Source organism: Nesoenas mayeri (genome assembly GCF_963082525.1).
Source record: "Nesoenas mayeri genome assembly, chromosome: 10".
NCBI lineage: Eukaryota > Metazoa > Chordata > Aves > Columbiformes > Columbidae > Nesoenas > Nesoenas mayeri.
The window spans coordinates 8,981,303-8,987,302 of NC_137560.1; positions in this window are offsets into that span (position 1 = coordinate 8,981,303).

Sequence of the window (6,000 nt, forward strand, 5' to 3'; positions counted from 1 at the left end):
CCTAAACACGTTCCACCTTTCACTGGGTATTGCCCTATTGCAGCATCAAGCATGCAAGAACTGATATGCACTGCTAAAGAAACACAGCCCAATCACACCTTCCCTCTTCAGTGCTCATGCCACCCACTGCCACACTGGAACACAGTCTATGCATCAAACTGGTGAGAGTGCCTGCGTGATGGACAAAGGCAAAATTAAGTCATGGTGTTAGCAACGAAACTATGGTCATAGCAGCGAAAAATTTGGAGCAACAAATGAGCATTCAGTTGAGAATATATTTACTACTTTCCTTTAAATAGCTAATTATTCTATTTATTAAAATCTCCCACCTTGCCAAAATGGCTCCTGCCGTTTCCCAGCAGAGGTAACCACTTGTTTTGTACAGTCCTGTTTGCCAGATTCATAGTTCAGTGAAGGCCACAGGGTTTTCTGTTCTGGTGGCAATGCTCTTTTTGCAGAACTCAGATCCTTTTCCTGTGCCACATCATTCCTGCAATGGGACAGCAACATCCTGCCCTACCTGGAGTTCAGGAAAGCAGAGTGCAGTTTTCAGTGTGATTGACATATTTTTGCCTTCAAATCTGTCCTGGTTTCAGCCGGGATGGAGCTCCCTTTGGCTTGTAGTGCAATAGAGGGGAGAAAAACAGGATTTGAAAAACAGTAAGGATCTCTCCCTTCTGTCCTCAATCCTGCAGAAAAGGAACTGGAAGAGATACTCCAGACAGATGCAGAATGGGATTAGGCTCTGGTAGTGTTGTTTTAGGAAGAAAGGGTGCAGCAGTTCTGCCGTGATAGTTTATCTACACTAGGCTATGAGAGATAATAGGTCTAATGGTAAAGCTGAGAGTATCAGGAGACCTTATTTCTAGCCCTAATTATATCAGAAATTATCTGTGTTTCCTTACGCAAATCCCTTGGTTACATAGTGCCACAATTTTCCAGTCAGTAAAATGTTTAGACACCTCTAAAGCACTGAGATGCACAGATGAGAAACATTACTGTCATCACATGGCACGATTCACTCACGAAGATTCATGCATGCGAAACTTCTGACTGAAGTTGATGGCCAAAGTTTGCAATGCTTTATTACATTCTGAATTGCCTCTTTATTAGTTCAACAACAATATCTGTGAACACTCTATTTTATAAGCCCCGTGACACTTTCTGTTGGTATTGGTTTACAGTTTCTCAAGTCTATCTAAGTTTGTAAGTATGTTTATCACAAAATGAAAATCAATAAGGAGGGCTTTTATAAAAAAGTGGCAGTATTATATGCTGAGATAGAAGGGCAAGGAATCTTGTGCGTCTCTGTACTACCTTTAAAACTACCTGACAATAAGGTCTCATCTTTGGCTTAGAAATTGAGCTGTTCCATAGGTGCATTGTCTGGGCTACATACAGTGTGAATCTGTTTCCCCAATCAACCCTCACTCCAGGCCTGTTTGCTGACTGTGGCTGCCACCACACTGTTGCAAAGAAAAGAGGCATCCAAATACCAACATGATTCAAGGGCCTAGAAGACCACAAGGGAGGAAAAGGGTATTTTCTGAATCAGCTCCCCATGAAATCACCGGAACTAGCCTTGTCCTGGGGGATAACAGAATGGATCATTAGGTGCCTTAAAAAGTTCACATCGGATTTTGAAGCCACCCTGCAAGATGAAAAATCAGTAGTTTAGGCAAATAAATAAAAGTCAGTGAATCCTCTGTAAGCTGTGAGCACAGGGGCAAGAGGGTTGTAAGAAGAAAGAGATTCCATTCTTCACAAATGATACGTTTTAAAACTTCCCTGCTTCCACCTCAAATCCTCCTTTTTCTTCCCTGGTGATTTAATCACATAAGATACTGTAAATCAAATTGCTTCCCTTTCTCTGTGAGTATGAGTTAGCTCTTAATTAGGCTATTGGGCAAAAATGAAATGCAACCTATTAATAGCTTGGGATACCCTTTGTGTTAATGTAAAGGTTAAAACATATCTTTTCAGCATTTCAGGATTGCGATTCTACTCCCATAGACAGATGCTTTACCTATTGCTGAATTCAGTGGAATTCATTCTGATTTACGTGCACATAAATGAAAGAGTAATCAGACCCATGGTATTTAATTTTTCTATTTCAAGCTTATGTTCAGATAAGAGAAGTGGATACATGGGACCGAATGTCATTTGGGCTTGATTATTTTTATTCTGTGCTTCCCACATGCACATCACAGGGTATTATCTACCATCCATATTCAGGTGAATCTCAGACCTGACAGAAGGATTCGATGTACATATGGAGGTAATTGGACATTCTTCTGAGATATTGCTCCATCATGTTAAACAGACATTGCTCCATAATGTGACGAATTAATGTCATCACGCCATGACAGCACCATGTGATGTGATGACATTACTTTGTGTTGTGACGGCACCTCCTCACCAGGAGAAGCTACCCGACACATGCACTCAGGTCACCAGTCAGAGGAACGGCGCCTGCTGCAGCTTCCAGTTGACATCACAGCTGTGTCAGCTGCCTTAGCTAAGCCTGGTCTTGAATGAAACCCCTGGCACACAGCTAAGGCAGATGTGAAATTGACTTGGCCCAACAAAGGCAGAATTTGCGTGGGACTTCTCCCAGGCTGGACTGGGATAATGAGAATATATGTCTTCATTTTACAGCTGATGAAATAAATGCACAGAGTTATTGTCAACATCTGGAATCACAACCTAATGCATCTAGACAATGCTAACTAATACTTACTGCAAAGCTTATTCTTTTCTGGGAGATATTTACCAAGACTCATATAAGCCTCAGTTATGAAAACTTCTTCCCAGTCAGGATTTTTCACAGGATGACTGAAGATGTCCAAGCAAAAGGTGTAAAGTTTGCAGACTTCTTTTACAACACAGACTTGGATTGCTTAGTCTCTTATATCCTATTTCAAATCAATTGCTGCAGTTTAGTATAGCTCTTTGCAATGAAAAGTAAAGCCCTATCCAAGATACTATACAACTACAAACTCTGAACAGAGCAAAGCATACCTAACATTTATGCTCCGGAATAGGTCCTTTTCCACTGCTAGCTGTTTTTCATGTGAGCAGTATAAAGCAAAATGGAAATGTTTCCTGCACTGGCTAGTGTGACTCGGCTTATAACATCAAACAGGAATCCAGAGAACAAAACATCAGTTTCATGCTCGCTACAGCAAACAACGTTAGACTGGCTGAGAGCTGTAGCCGGGTCCCAGGCAAAACAAGGTCTTTGCTAAACAACATCAACACAGTAACTAAAATGTGAATAACTAAATCATACACTGTGCAAACTGAACCACCAACTGAAAGTAAAGCGCTGAATTATTTGAATGCTCTTCAAACCCAATTTAAATTTCACCCACTACTGAGACCTCCATTTGCTGGCATCATAACTAATAATGGGAATGCTGCTGAAACGTCAGTTTTAGCGAGAAGCCCATTAAGAGAATGAGAAAAAAAGAAACATCATACAAGAAAACCAGCCGTTTACAACATGGCATATAAGCTCCTCGCATAGAAATACAAAATAGCAGGAAATAAAAGCCAGGCAGTAAACTGTCCTTTTTCCAGCATATTCAGTAATCACATCCATCCAGAGCTTCACACAGGAAGCCCTGAATATAAATATTCCACAGCAGATGCTGCACTGGCATTAAAGTTCCCTGTTGGGGGACTGGATGATTCAAAGGGTAGTAGAAAATCTGTACGCCTTTAAGATATTGGTCTGAAACCAGCCCAGGTTAATTTTGGTATGAAAGTCATTTCCATCTGAGAGGATTTTTTAGCCAGCTGGAAATGAACTGGAGGTCTACTATGTCCCAGTATCAGCTGGCAGCTCTACAGAGATACTGATATATCAGGGAGACTGTTCTGTTCCTAAATCCTACCAAGGTTTGTGGTTTGTGTAAGTGTGGAGCTGTTTAGGAGGCAGACACTCCTGTGCAATGCTGTGCATGTACGCTTTTACTCCAAATTAAAGGTTATGGAGACTGAACAATTCCTGCACGTCAGCTGAGCTGTGTGCACATTCCTGTCCTCTGCCCCCAGCTGCAAGGTGGAATACGCCAGCATAAGCCACCAGCGAGAGAAAAGCTGGTGCCACAGGCTCAAGTGGTACCTGGGTGCTTGCACATACCCTCTCACAAGGGCAAATTGCCCCTTTTGCTGTTTGCTGTTAGGTTTCACAACATCATGGCTGAATATTTATAGAAATACGTTTTCTTCTTTCTTTGCTCTGCTCTAGCTCCTACCAACTAGGATCCCAAGCCCCAGAGAGTGCTAGAACATTCCATGTCTTCTCCAAACACTGCCAGCTGTGTGATCTTGGGATTTTCAAGTGCTTCGTTTCACATTTTCCCACGTTACGTCCCATCAAACATCTTCTGGCCCATTCCTTTGACATATCTTCTGCTTTTCGAAGGAACTGTCTAGCAGATTCTTTGAAGTTAACAGCATTTCTGATGTGTCACAAACCCCACTGTTAGTCTGCGTGGAGTCTCGCTCTTAGTTGCTGGGGAGCTGGGAAACTATGCTGAAGGTCTTTGCAAGTGACCTGCCCCTGTAAGAACCTGGTGGCCCCAAGAATGATCTCTTCATTGCTCATCACTGTTTCAAGGCATGGGACCTCCTTATGCAGCTTCAGCGGCGAAAGAGTCCAACCTTTTGATAGGAGATTTTTATCAATGGCTTTCCAAGATCTAAACAGACAGAAATGTCATATACTTTCATTTTATCAGCTCTGTATCTGACCTCACCTTAGAGAGTAATTAGGTTAGTTTGGTATGGGCTGTTTTATGTACAGTTCTCTTGATCTTCTTTTATTTATAAATCTTGCTATTTCAGCCTATTCCATCAAACCGTCTTTTATAACAGGCTCCACAGGGCTGAGCTCTCCTCTCACAGGAGGGTAAGTCAGGAATGTTTGTATTCAGTGAATGCTGCCACCCCGGTTTGAAGCCATGGTCCTGATGATTAGAGTCAGTCCTCATAATTTTGTCAAAGATTGAAACTAAACTAAATGAGTGATGCTTACATGGCTGATAACTTTTTTTAAGCTGGGTTAACGTGAGATACCTTCTAATACGAACAAATGCTAGCGACACGAAGCATTACACTCGCATTGGCTGGTCTGCTGCCCCTCATCTACTATGTCCCTCAAATATCCCGAGGCAGATATGCCACATTGCACACAATATGCTTATTAGCACAGTTAGGAGCCATTAAGGAGAACTAGCAGGAGTAGAGTTAAAAGGTCTGATGAGAGGAAAATTTCTGGTGCCACTCAAGAAATGCAAATGTTATGTTGTAGATGGCATAAAGAGACTGGGCTTATGCCCATTGCTGATACTGTAGAACTGGGAGCTCCCTTAGCCCACTGGTATGCAAATTACTTGAACCTGGTAATTTTTAGGTCCATTTTTTTAAAACATAATCAGCATGGACTTGATTTCTCAGCTTGTAAACTCACCAGGGCAAGGACAGCCTGCAGAGCTGAGTTCAGGGGATCCTGATCCCAAATGGTGTTACAGAACAGCAATTATGAAAAGCCAGTGACACCTTCATCCATTGTGCATGTGTGCAGCTTGTTTATTTAGTCATCATCACTATCCTCCTTAACATAAGTTTACTCTGTTCCTGTGTCTCACAAATTCACCTTTGTTGCACCAATAGATTTCACACAGATTTCCTCCAAAAGGGTTATGACATCTTTCTGCATATTCTCAGTTACGGTGTTTTTATCAATTAACTGTACCTTCACAAATCTACATTTCTGAACAGCTGACAGGAACAGGCTACAAACTGCTCCTCTGCCGTTGTCTAAGGAGCAATGCTGGGGGTGAATTAAGAGATTTGCTTAAAGGTGGGCAGGGATGCTCATTCTGAAAAGAGCCCAACTCCCAGTATGCATCATCTACCTGGATGGGACTTGGCAGGCTGAGGTTAAGGTACAAAGCTCATGATGATACTGTCTCCAAGGCATGAAGACAT